This window comes from Esox lucius, chromosome 23 (assembly GCF_011004845.1).
Source record: "Esox lucius isolate fEsoLuc1 chromosome 23, fEsoLuc1.pri, whole genome shotgun sequence".
Classification (NCBI taxonomy): Eukaryota; Metazoa; Chordata; class Actinopteri; order Esociformes; family Esocidae; genus Esox; species Esox lucius.
This window is the reverse complement of record NC_047591.1, coordinates 4,432,417-4,443,682: the sequence shown is the minus strand read 5'-3', so window position 1 is coordinate 4,443,682 and position 11,266 is coordinate 4,432,417.

Genomic DNA, 11,266 nt, shown 5'->3' with positions numbered 1-11,266 from the left:
GATAGAAAGGTGTCAGAACTCACAGTGCATTGCAGTTTGTTGCACATGGGGCTGTGTTGCCGCAGACCAGTCAGGGTGCTCATGCTGACCCCTGTGACCACTGCCGAAAGTGCTTACAAAGGGCACGTGAGCATCAGAACTGGACCACGGAGCAATGGAAGAAGGTGGCTTGGGCTTATGAATCACGTTTTCTTGTACATCATGTGGATGGCCAGGTGCGTGTGCCTCGCATACCTGAAGAACAGATGGCACCCGGATGCACTATGGGAAGAAGGCAAGTCAGTGTGATGCTTTGGGCAACATTCTGCTAGGAAACCTTGGGTCCTGCCATTCATGTGTATGTTACTTTGACACATTCCACCTACCTGAGCATTGTTGCAGACCATGTGCACCAGTATTCCCCGATAGCACTCTCCTCAGCAGGATAATGTGCCCTGCCGCAAATCAAAATTGTACAGGATGGGTTTGAGGAACACAACGAGTTCTAGGTGTTGCCTTGGCCTTTCCATTTCCTAGATCTCAATCCAATCGAGCAGCTGTGGGATGTGCTGGACTAACAAGTTTGATCCATGGAGGCCCCACCTCGCAACTTAAAGGAACCGTATTTAAGAAATCTATTTCAATAAATCATAAAATGGCCCTGATGTGTCACTAGACATTAAAAAGTCATGTTCATTTCAAATACTTATATCACTGACAACAGCTGTCTGGCCAGGATATTGTCATTTAAAAGTGAGAGTTGCAGCCCTCAACTGATGATGTTGTCATGTTGTGTTTTGGCCTGATGCGCCACCCTCCACCTATCAACCTATCACAAAGTCAGTAGTGTTTCGGGATCCGGGTTGCCAGCTCTGCTCTAACCTAACCTAACTCTAGTCGGATAAATAATTTCTAACGTTACGAAATCTAAAAGACCTCGTTATAATTCCGAAATACGTCTTTACAAAGTCCGAAATAAAACAATAATTTGTATAGGAGATGCCTTTAAAAGATGGAGACGGCTGAAAACGGAGAAGAATTTGAAGACAGACGCCAACGTTGTTAATTTTCTCCTGGACAGGTAAGATTCATCTGTGTGACTAACTTGTACTTGATGTCAATGGACATTTCATATATTCATGACAGTCGAACAAAGTTATGCATGTTCGTGCAAAGTAACGTGACGTTAGCTCAGATAGACGTATGCTAACATTAGCAATGCATTATCAGAGGCCGTTTCTCTGTCATTATGCTGAGACGCTGAGGAAAACAACATTAGCACGCCCATTATGGGCATATATTGTGGACTAAGTTACACATGCTGCAAGTTGACCTGTTATGACCATTGCTAATGTTATTTAGTTACTCTAAACCTTTTCTGATGGGACTGAAAACAACCCTGTGATAGCCATTGGTGATATTGAATTTGTCCCGCGTTATACTTGCTGTGGCAAATGTTTTCGTTATTTGTTAGCCTACTTATGACAAACTTTTGTACTAGTCTGAATCAGGCTGAAAGAAGTGCTAACTCAAAATAATCATTCTCTACCTTTTGGGCTATGCACTATGTTAGTGTTGGTTTGGAAGCACTAGGTGCAATTCCAAGGTAAAATTACTTTTTCTAATGTCCATAACACTAATGAAAAGAACAGTGTGGCCTTTGATGTTAAAACAATTTGGCACACTTGGAACGTTTTTTGTAGCCTACTTGTTTTTCAGGCAAGTTCTACAGCCAAAAATAGTAGAATGTCATGTAATCTTTCAAATCACATATTTTAGCGTTATGGACGTGTGCTGCAGGGTAAGTAAAAGAATACAGCTGGACAATTTCACTTATAGCATCAGCTAAATGAATAGCTGTATCTTTGATATCGGTTACACATAGTGACATAGGCTTGTGCTTTACGTTAATAATGTACTGTCACATACAAGCATACATCTTTACGATTATATTTGACTAATGACAATTAGTAAATTTTTGCAATACATAATTACTTAGCAAAATCTTTCTGTTAATTAAGCATAAACATAATTAACAGAAGAAAAAAAAAACTTACTGTGTACGACTCGTCGTCACTTGCCATTGGAAGCTCGTAGAAGCAGCTTTCTGCCCAATCCTGCAGCTTGTCTGGCAACCTCGAGTCAGGGGGGAGGGGATACACCGCTCTACTGTATTTTTAAAGTGATTGAAGTACCAGTTTTGGCCACAATCCTACATATGGTTCCTTTAAAGGATCTGCTGCTAATGTCTTGGTGCCAGATACCACAGCACACCTTCAGAGGTCTTGTGGAATCCATGTCTCTATGGGTCAGGTCTGTTTTGGCGGCAAAAGGGGGACCTACACAATATTAGGCAGGTGGTCATAATGTTATGGCTGATCGGTGTATATGTAGGCCAGAATGTGTTGCACTCAGTTTATTGTCACCTTGTCTTCATCGTTAGGATTAATTGCCCTAGTTAATACATACAATATTTTTCCACTTCTGTCAGCAATCCAACTATAGTGTTTTCTCAGACTGTTTTGATTACAGACAGAGACAGACTGGTGCTGGCATCAGAGACAGCTGATAGATGTGGATGGCAGACAGGCAAAGTGTTAATACCTTCAATAACCCCGAACGACAGGGATGACCTCATCATCCAGGGATTCAGCGCAGTTCAGTAATGCCATGCCTCATTGGTCAGCTCTAATGCCATCTCTGGCCTGTTAATAGCTGCCTTTCTGGGCATTATAGTCACACTTTCTAGGTAGCGGGTTTGGTGTGTGTGTTTGTTTTGGGTATGTGTATGTGTGGTTGGTGGGGGATTAGTATATGCTTTGAGTGCGTTGTTGCTGTAACAATGTACAGTTCAATGGGCCGTGTTAGCAAACACGTGCTACCAACTAGGCTCAGGTGTGTGTGTGTGTGTGTGTGTGTGTGTGTGTGTGTGTGTGTGTGTGTGTGTGTGTGTGTGTGTGTGTGTGTGTGTGTGTGTGTGTGTGTGTGTGTGTGTGTGTGTGTGTGTGTGTGTGTGTGTGTGTGTGTGTGTGTGTGTGTGTGTGTGTGTGTGTGTGTGTGTGTGTGTGTGTGTGTGTGTGTGTGTGTGTGTGTGTGTGTGTGTGTGTGTGTGTGTGTGTGTGTGTGTGTGTGTGTGTGTGTGTGTGTGTGTGTGTGTGTGTGTGTGTGTGTGTGTGTGTGTGTGTGTGTGTGTGTGTGTGTGTGTGTGTGTGTGTGTGTGTGTGTGTGTGTGTGTGTGTGTGTGTGTGTGTGTGTGTGTGTGTGTGTGTGTGTGTGTGTGTGTGTGTGTGTGTGTGTGTGTGTGTGTGTGTGTGACTATAAAAGTATGTAGAGAGGGCGATTCTGTTATTAACAAAGTAAATGAAGTGTCCATAAGGGTTGTCTCTGAATTCAGAAGCCTATGGATGTACCTTCTAATACCAGATACAGTTAATTATAGAACACAAGAGCTTTATTCATCCCAAAGCTAGCAAAGCTAGTGTGAATATTTTATATTGGTGTTGTGTAGTTTTCACTCTCTTGGTCATCAAAGGAAGAGTAGAGAAATGTCTTGTCCTAGCACGGTTAGGGTTGTATATACACTCACCTAAAGGATTATTAGGAACACCATACTAATACTGTTTGACCCCCTTTCGCCTTCAGAACTGCCTTAATTCTACGTGGCATTGATTCAACAAGGTGCTGAAAGCATTCTTTAGAAATGTTGGCCCATATTGATAGGATAGCATCTTGCAGTTGATGGAGATTTGTGGGATGCATATCCAGGGCACGAAGCTCCCGTTCCACCACATCCCAAAGATGCTCTATTGGGTTGAGATCTGGTGACTGTGGGGGCCATTTCAGTACAGTGAACTCATTGTCATGTTCAAGAAACCAATTTTGATTCGAGCTTTGTGACATGGTGCATTATCCTGCTGGAAGTAGCCATCAGAGGATGGGTACATGGTGGTCATAAAGGGATGGACATGGTCAGAAACAATGCTCAGGTAGGCCGTGGCATTTAAACGATGCCATTCATTGGGTTGAAGGCCAAAAGCCCAACTGTGTTGTTTTTATTATAAGCAGTGAATGCTTAATTCTGAATGACTTCCAGGGACCTAGAGTTCCTGAGTCTCCTCCCTACCTCTCATGTTGAGTGTACAGGCCTTTAGGTCACCCTCAGGACACTCAAAATGACACCCAAATGGCACCCTTATGTAGTGCACTTCTTTTGACAGGGGCCTATTGAGAATAGAATGACACTTGGGACGGATGATTTTATACATTGGTCTGTGGGAAAACTAACCCAGCTGTATCTAACTGGGTGTGTACATTATTGACCATGAGTTGCTGCCGAGAGAGATGATATATTCAAATAGGAAAGAACCTAAGTGAAGGCTGTTTATTGGTAACACTGACACACCATATTTGCATTTCTCTCTGTGGTTTGGTGTTGGTTTGACTCTATCTGGTTTTGCACTGTCCTGTGTGTGTTTTCCAATTGACCTAGAGAGATAAAGATGCCTCACCAATATTCCTACTCACCTAGCTTCTTAGCGGAAGGCTACAGAGAGAGATGGAGGACGAGGACGAGAGGGAGTGGGATGTAGGGAAATGGAGAGTAAAGAAGTGGCAGAGGGAAAGAGATGTGGTGAAGTGGACATAGAGATTGAGGTTGAGAGAGAGAGAGAAACCGAGGGACAGGTAGTTGGAGGGAAAAGTATGGGGAGAAATGGACAGGCAGCAAATGCTTAACATTATGATGTAATGTCAGGTGAGGAGAGGAGTGGTGAGGTAGGCATGGGTCAAAACTAGACAGTGGCCTATTCATCCAAACCGAGGGACACATTTGACTTTCAAATAAGATCTTTGTTTACTAGCACAGCTAGCTATCTGTACACCGGCTATAGCCCGTATAGAGAGGAGGGGGGAGTTGAGGCTTAGTAAAGCATACAGGAGAGATACAGATGGCTGCATGAGTTACATCCCAAAAGGCCTCCTATCACCTTATTTAAAACAGGAATCCATCCAAAACCACATATTCCAGTGACATAGTGCCAGGTGAAGGTATTTTCTCCCTTCCCGATTTCCTCTATTATTGCATATTTGCCACACTCAATGGTGTCAGATGTTCAAACAACATTTTATTTAAGGCAAAAAGAACCCAAGGGAATACAAAAGTGAGTGTTGAAATGATAATTGTATTTATTTAAGGAAAACAGTTATCCAACGCCAACTGGCCCTGTGTGAAAAGGTGATTGTCCCCTTGAACTGCTTGCGTCACCTTAACCAGCAAACAAACGCTTTCTAGAACTGGAGAAGTCTTTCACATCGCTGTGGAGTCAATCGTGGCCGACACATCTTTGCAGATTTGCTGTAATTCAGCGACTATTGGGGGGTTTTTGACCATGAACTGCTCATTTAAGGTCCTGCCACAGTGTCTCGATGGGGTTAAAGTCAGGACATTGCTTTAAAACCTTTTTTTTTTTCAGACATTCTTACCTGGAGTTACTCTTGTGTTTAGGATCATTGTCTTGCTTTATAACCCAATTACGCTTCAGCTTATGATAAAAGACTTGTAACAAGACATTCTCCTTCAGAACTTTCTGGTAGAAAGCAGAGTTCATCATTCCTTCAGTGATGGCAAGTATTCCAGGCCCTGAGGCAGCAGAACTTCCCCACACCATTACACTACCACCACGTTTGACTTTTGAAATAATGTTCTTATTGTGAAATGCTGTGTTTGCTTAATAACAGACATAACGCGACCCATGTCTTCCAAAAGGTCCACTTTTGACATGTCTGCCCACAGAAAATGATTGGGGGTCATCAATGTGCTTACTTAATGGACCGTGTGCCTGCTAAGAAGAGCGAATGTCATTTACTGAGTGCCTGAATGACAATGAAGTGGTAAGAGACACGGACTGTCACACAGGCCACCGGAGTACGATCCTTGCCACAGACAAAACAAATTAGGCATTACGTTATATTGCGATGTCCGAACTGCACCAGCGATGAAAATATTGCTCTCATTTTTCGATTTACATAGCATAGTTCAAATGGTGTAGTGGTTAGTTATTCAACTGTCTATTTGGTTTCTAAAGAAACGAACCATCCATGGAGTGATTCAAGTCATTATTTTCATTATAGGTACTGTATAGCTATTAGCTAGTCATCAGTAATCTTTTTCTAATTTAACATGTTGAATGTAATGTAGTGATCCTGTTACACCTGTTATTGGTTTGGATGTTAACTAATGTAGGGAACTGTGGAATTTCAACTAATTGGTTTGACAATGCAAGTGAACAGACACCACATCTCTACACATGTATCATGTGCACCCACACCCGCTGTTTAAATAGCATAGTGATTAAAGACACAGCCTGTCACATAGTAAAACGCGGACCGGATCCAGTTTCAGCAACAACATTCATCCCTTCTAATAGTGGGCCAGCAGAACTAGGCTTTCCTGGTTCCTTTTCTTGTTTGGTGCACAGGTAAGGGTTTTTAAAAGTTTATGAAATGTCATAGATTGCTATAACATTTCATAGCTATAACACTTTACCAAATGCTTTTCCTATTCCATATGATTTCGCAATGGTCCACTTAAATTATGGCTTTTACCAAATGTATAGGAATATCATCATTTGTGTTTCTGAGAGTTGGATTACTCCCTTTAATACAACAGTTTTGACTAGGGCCCCACAGGGCTTTAAATAGGATGTCATTTAGGAAGGACACACATTGAGGACACGGCACTATACTAATGAACTATTGCTGTATTGATGAGAGTGTAACACTTCACTTGAGCCATGTTGTAATTGATAGAAGCGTGTAGTCACCGACATGGAGACAACAGCAAGCATTTTGTCTCCAACACACTTGAAAGAGAATTCAGAACCGGCTCAAATTAGCATAATCTTTTTATTTAGCTCTCAACCATTTTGGCGCAATGTGCAATTGGCAGCTGGTGTTTGACTTTTTTTTATAAATGAAATTCGGAATGTGTGCATGTGTTTTAAAGATCACCCTGCAGTCCGTTCACAGGCTTCGCCTTGTGTGGCTTAAACACCCTTGTCAGAAAAGTGCCAGACATTGCTTTTCAGCCTGTCGAGTGGCTAAAATGGGAACGGCGTGCTGTTTGTGTTTGCTGTAATGTGTATGTCTGAGAGTTCATTGCCGATGTGTGTGTAATTGTTCGTCAGGACCTGCTGTTGTGCATCTGTGTATGACTGTGGGTGTGTGTGTGTCCACGTACGTGTAGGTGTGTCATCAGAATTTCTGGGGGGGCACAGGGCACGTTGACCCTGAGAGTGGTGATGCAAGAACACGCCAAGCAGAGAGGGATAATGTGGCCTGCCAGGCACATCCACTCATCGCTAGCTGAGTACTTAAACTGTGGGCTGCCGCGCCATGCCGTCACCGGTTCTGTTCTGGTACTGCAGGCCTGAAAGCTGCTGATACAACCACCCACACCATTGACTGTTGGGAGGAGAAGGGGAAAGAAGAAGAAGAAGAGGAGGAGGAGGAGGAGGAGGAAGGGCAGAAGCGCAGAAGCAACGAGTATATCTCTGTTTTGAGCTGCTTTTCCTCTTGAGTGAGTTTGGGGGAGACTGGATGTCAGTGTGTGTGTGTGTGTGTGTGTTTGTGTCTTAACTGTGTCCCCAGGAAGAATAGCTGTTACTTTGGCAATTGCTAACGTGGATCTGAAATAAACAAGACTACAATATTTCAGCATGCGGGCATGCACTAGGTTGTGATACCCCCTGATCCAGTTTCCAACATCACAGTCAGAAGAGGAGACTAGTATAATTAGCTGATTTATTTTGTGTCCTCATTAGCTTTTGCCGAAGCAGCAGCTACTCTTCCTGGGGTCCAAAAGAAACAAAGAACATGACAAACGAGTGATAGTAAACATGCAGTCCCCCACGAATGAAGCATCGCTCCACTAGGGCAGTCATCGTGAGTTTGCATAAAGCTTTTTTTTTTGTTTTAGACAAGAGGTATCATTCGGCATAGTGTAGCTAACGTAAGTCTGAGATATAATGTTGCTATAGTCATTTCCTTCTGCATGTGTGCCAAATTTGAAGACTTTGAGATGAAGTCTTGACAGTGCAACGTGTGTACAGAGTGTTGTTCCATTCTGAAGATCCCAAAATGGTAGTTTGGTCATTTGTTGCCAGAGGAGTAGCTTTTTAAAACTGCTGAAAATTGGTCCTTATAAGTACTTTGATACTATAGGATGAGGTCTTGTTCCAGGAGCTCAATAACTTGGCCAGTTTTGTCTGGGTTTTAGCATCAGACACACGCGTCAAGACACCCCTTCCTACAACTAACAGCTTCCTCCATTTCACCATTGTGGATGCTGTGTATCCGGCCTTAGAAAAGAAGCAGAATTGCTGCAGTGGTTTGTGCGTGTGCACGCCTACGTGCGCTTGAGTGCTGAACTGCATACGCACGCGTGTGTGTTTGGGTGAGCACGTCCAAACGGTGTGTCTTTGATTGTGTGTTCCCAGCGGAGCAGTAGGAACCCAGCGAGTTCACTGCGATCGATAGGACACATCCACTTCAGGTGATGGACGAACTATGTTATTGGATTGTAGTGGTGGTCAGGGGGAGCTGTTTGAGTGTCGCACCTCACCGTCCCCAGCGTGGAAGAGCTGGCCGTGTGTGTGTGTGTGTGTGTGTGTGTGTGTGTGTGTGTGTGTGTGTGTGTGTGTGTGTGTGTGTCCATGACTGTTTACGTGTGTGTTTTTCTATTCACCTGTACATAGAATACAGCCAGTTCTGAACACCACCAGAAGTGCACACTAAAGAATGATATGGAGTGGAAGCTGGGGTGGAAGTCAGAATTTCAGACGAGCAGTCACTAAAAAGGAAAGCTACAGTTCAAAACAATGACGGATACAGAGATACAGAAGTAGCCTATGGGTCAGCTAGAGAAGAGCACAAACCGCTTGTGTCCAAAATCAAACACCATCCACTCATATGCAGTGTAATGCATTTGGTCAAAATCAAACACCATCCACTCCTATGCAGTGTAATGCATTTGGTCAAACTAAATGCATTTATTAGGATACAGGGTGCTATTGACGGTCGTTATCGCCGGCGCACGAAGATGAACGCGGGGAGTGTTGGTGAGTAGTGTGCTATGATAATGAAAGGCCACGGCATCGCAGGGAGTTGATCACAGCCAGTAGGCTAATCTCTTGTTAGCGTGGGGCCACTGACTGACTCCAAGGGATCTGTGGTACTGCTGGAAGTCCAAATGTTTAAAGGACTGGAAGACTTTGAACCGCTTTTAAAATGGGTAACAGCTTAAGAATCTAGACTGTGTGTGTGTGTGTGTGTGTGTGTGTGTGTGTGTGTGTGTGTGTGTGTGTGTGTGTGTTTGGGCGCGCATAGTTGGGTCGCGCACATGGATCTGTACATTCGTCAGTGACGAAGTGTATCGGCATCATACAAAGTAGCTGTTTTTCTTGTGCAGCTGAATCCCAGTAGGTGACTGATTGCTGCTCCTCAGGGCAGGCCGGAAGCTGTCAGCGTGTTATGGGGGGGAAGGGGGGGGGGGTGGTGGTGGTGGTCCTGCTTCATATGTCACCCTCTGTAGACACTGTGACATATTGTCTAACTATCACACTGCTGAAGAAATGAATGGTGTCATGTAGAGAAGGATTATATGAGCCCTCCAAACAAGTAGGGAGAAAGGGAGAGGGGTTTGGGATGACGGGGCGGGAGGTGAGAGAGACAGGAAGGGGAGTTGGAAAACATGAACAATTAAATAAATATAGAAAGATCAGAAACTAAAGCGTCTGATAGGAAATGCGACAGCCGCATCACAGTTCTTTGATCTCCTGACGCCTTTTGAAAACCGTCCTTTATCAATCTGAACGTTTTGGCGCTGATACAGCGGAGCAGCCGTGACCAATCCAGGCCCTCACAATTTGCACTGGTAATGAAGACTTTTATAGATTGCGACTTGCAACTTTTGTCTGAGCCAAGTGGATTATTATTTCCTCAGTCACATGACTCGTGAATACTAAGCATAAATGTTTGTCTCCTCCCTCCGGCTTTGTAGAGGAAATTCAGGCAAATCGACTCACATTTTTATATCCCTTTATCAGACTTCTTCACGTAGGCAATAATGGTTTTTACCAGGAGCTCCTCAGTTTCTGTTTAAGTACCTGTAGTTGATTTGAGAGGTAGTAATTGAAACCAATCAAAACCTTCTCTACCTGTTTATCTGGAAGTTAAAGGTGGTTGTTTTTTCTTCCCTTCCGCCTGTCTTTCACAGCGGTGTTATACTTGCCCCATCATTATTTTTATTATTGTTCTCGCTGCTTCCTGTGCGAGTAGAGCGATGAAGCCCCCCCCACCCCCCACTGAATATCACGTTTAACCGACCCAAGTTATCAGCCAGCAAATGTTGCCACGGCAACGGGAAGTGTTTTCAAGTTGGCGGAGGGCTAATGGTTTGTTGGTTGATTGGTTGGTGCGTGTGTGCGCTTATAGACCATAGATGATTGACTCAAAAGGGTCATCAGCAATTTGTTTTTTTCTAATTAATTGTCTTTAATGATTGGCTCCCACCTCCTCCTGTCTAAGTGTTCTGGCCTTTTGTTTTAAATTGTCTGTTATTATTCTAACTGGTAAATCAATATAAAAATCTAAACATTTACAGTCCAGTCCAGTGCTTCTGTATATTCAGCATTAAATCAGCAGCTCCGGCTAATGTTGGAATCAGTGTACAGGCACAAGCATATTGTGCCTTCAGACATGCATTTTACTTTTTGTAGGTAAATTGTTAAGTTCAGTGGACTAGAAAGGAATCACCTTTTATAAACCCAAAACAAAGTTGGATCACAGCCAAAACAAAGTTGTGTTAATGGCTAAATGTGTATCAAATGTGTGATCTACATTATGATATTATATACATATAAAATAAAGCTGTAAGATCATAATTGGATTTTGGGATTGTTTCTGCTAGCCTTGGGGAATGTACATAATATACTGTGTACTTTCAATTTTATTTTTATGATAACTCCAAATGAGTGGTTTGTTTGCTCCAAGGGTGTTTTTTGGTGAAAGGCTGGATGATATTGCTCTGTCTAACTGCAAAAGTAACTCTCAAAAAGTTAGCTCTCTCTCTGTCTCCATCGCTCTCTTTCTCGTCTCTCACTCGCTGGTCCAGATAATGTTGTTAGCAAGCTCCCAGGTGTCAGCCGTCTGTTCCATCTGCAATATTCAGTGACAAATTGAAATGGCCCTAGTCCAAAATGGCCCGGGCCTCACCTCTCTTGCCTGGCTC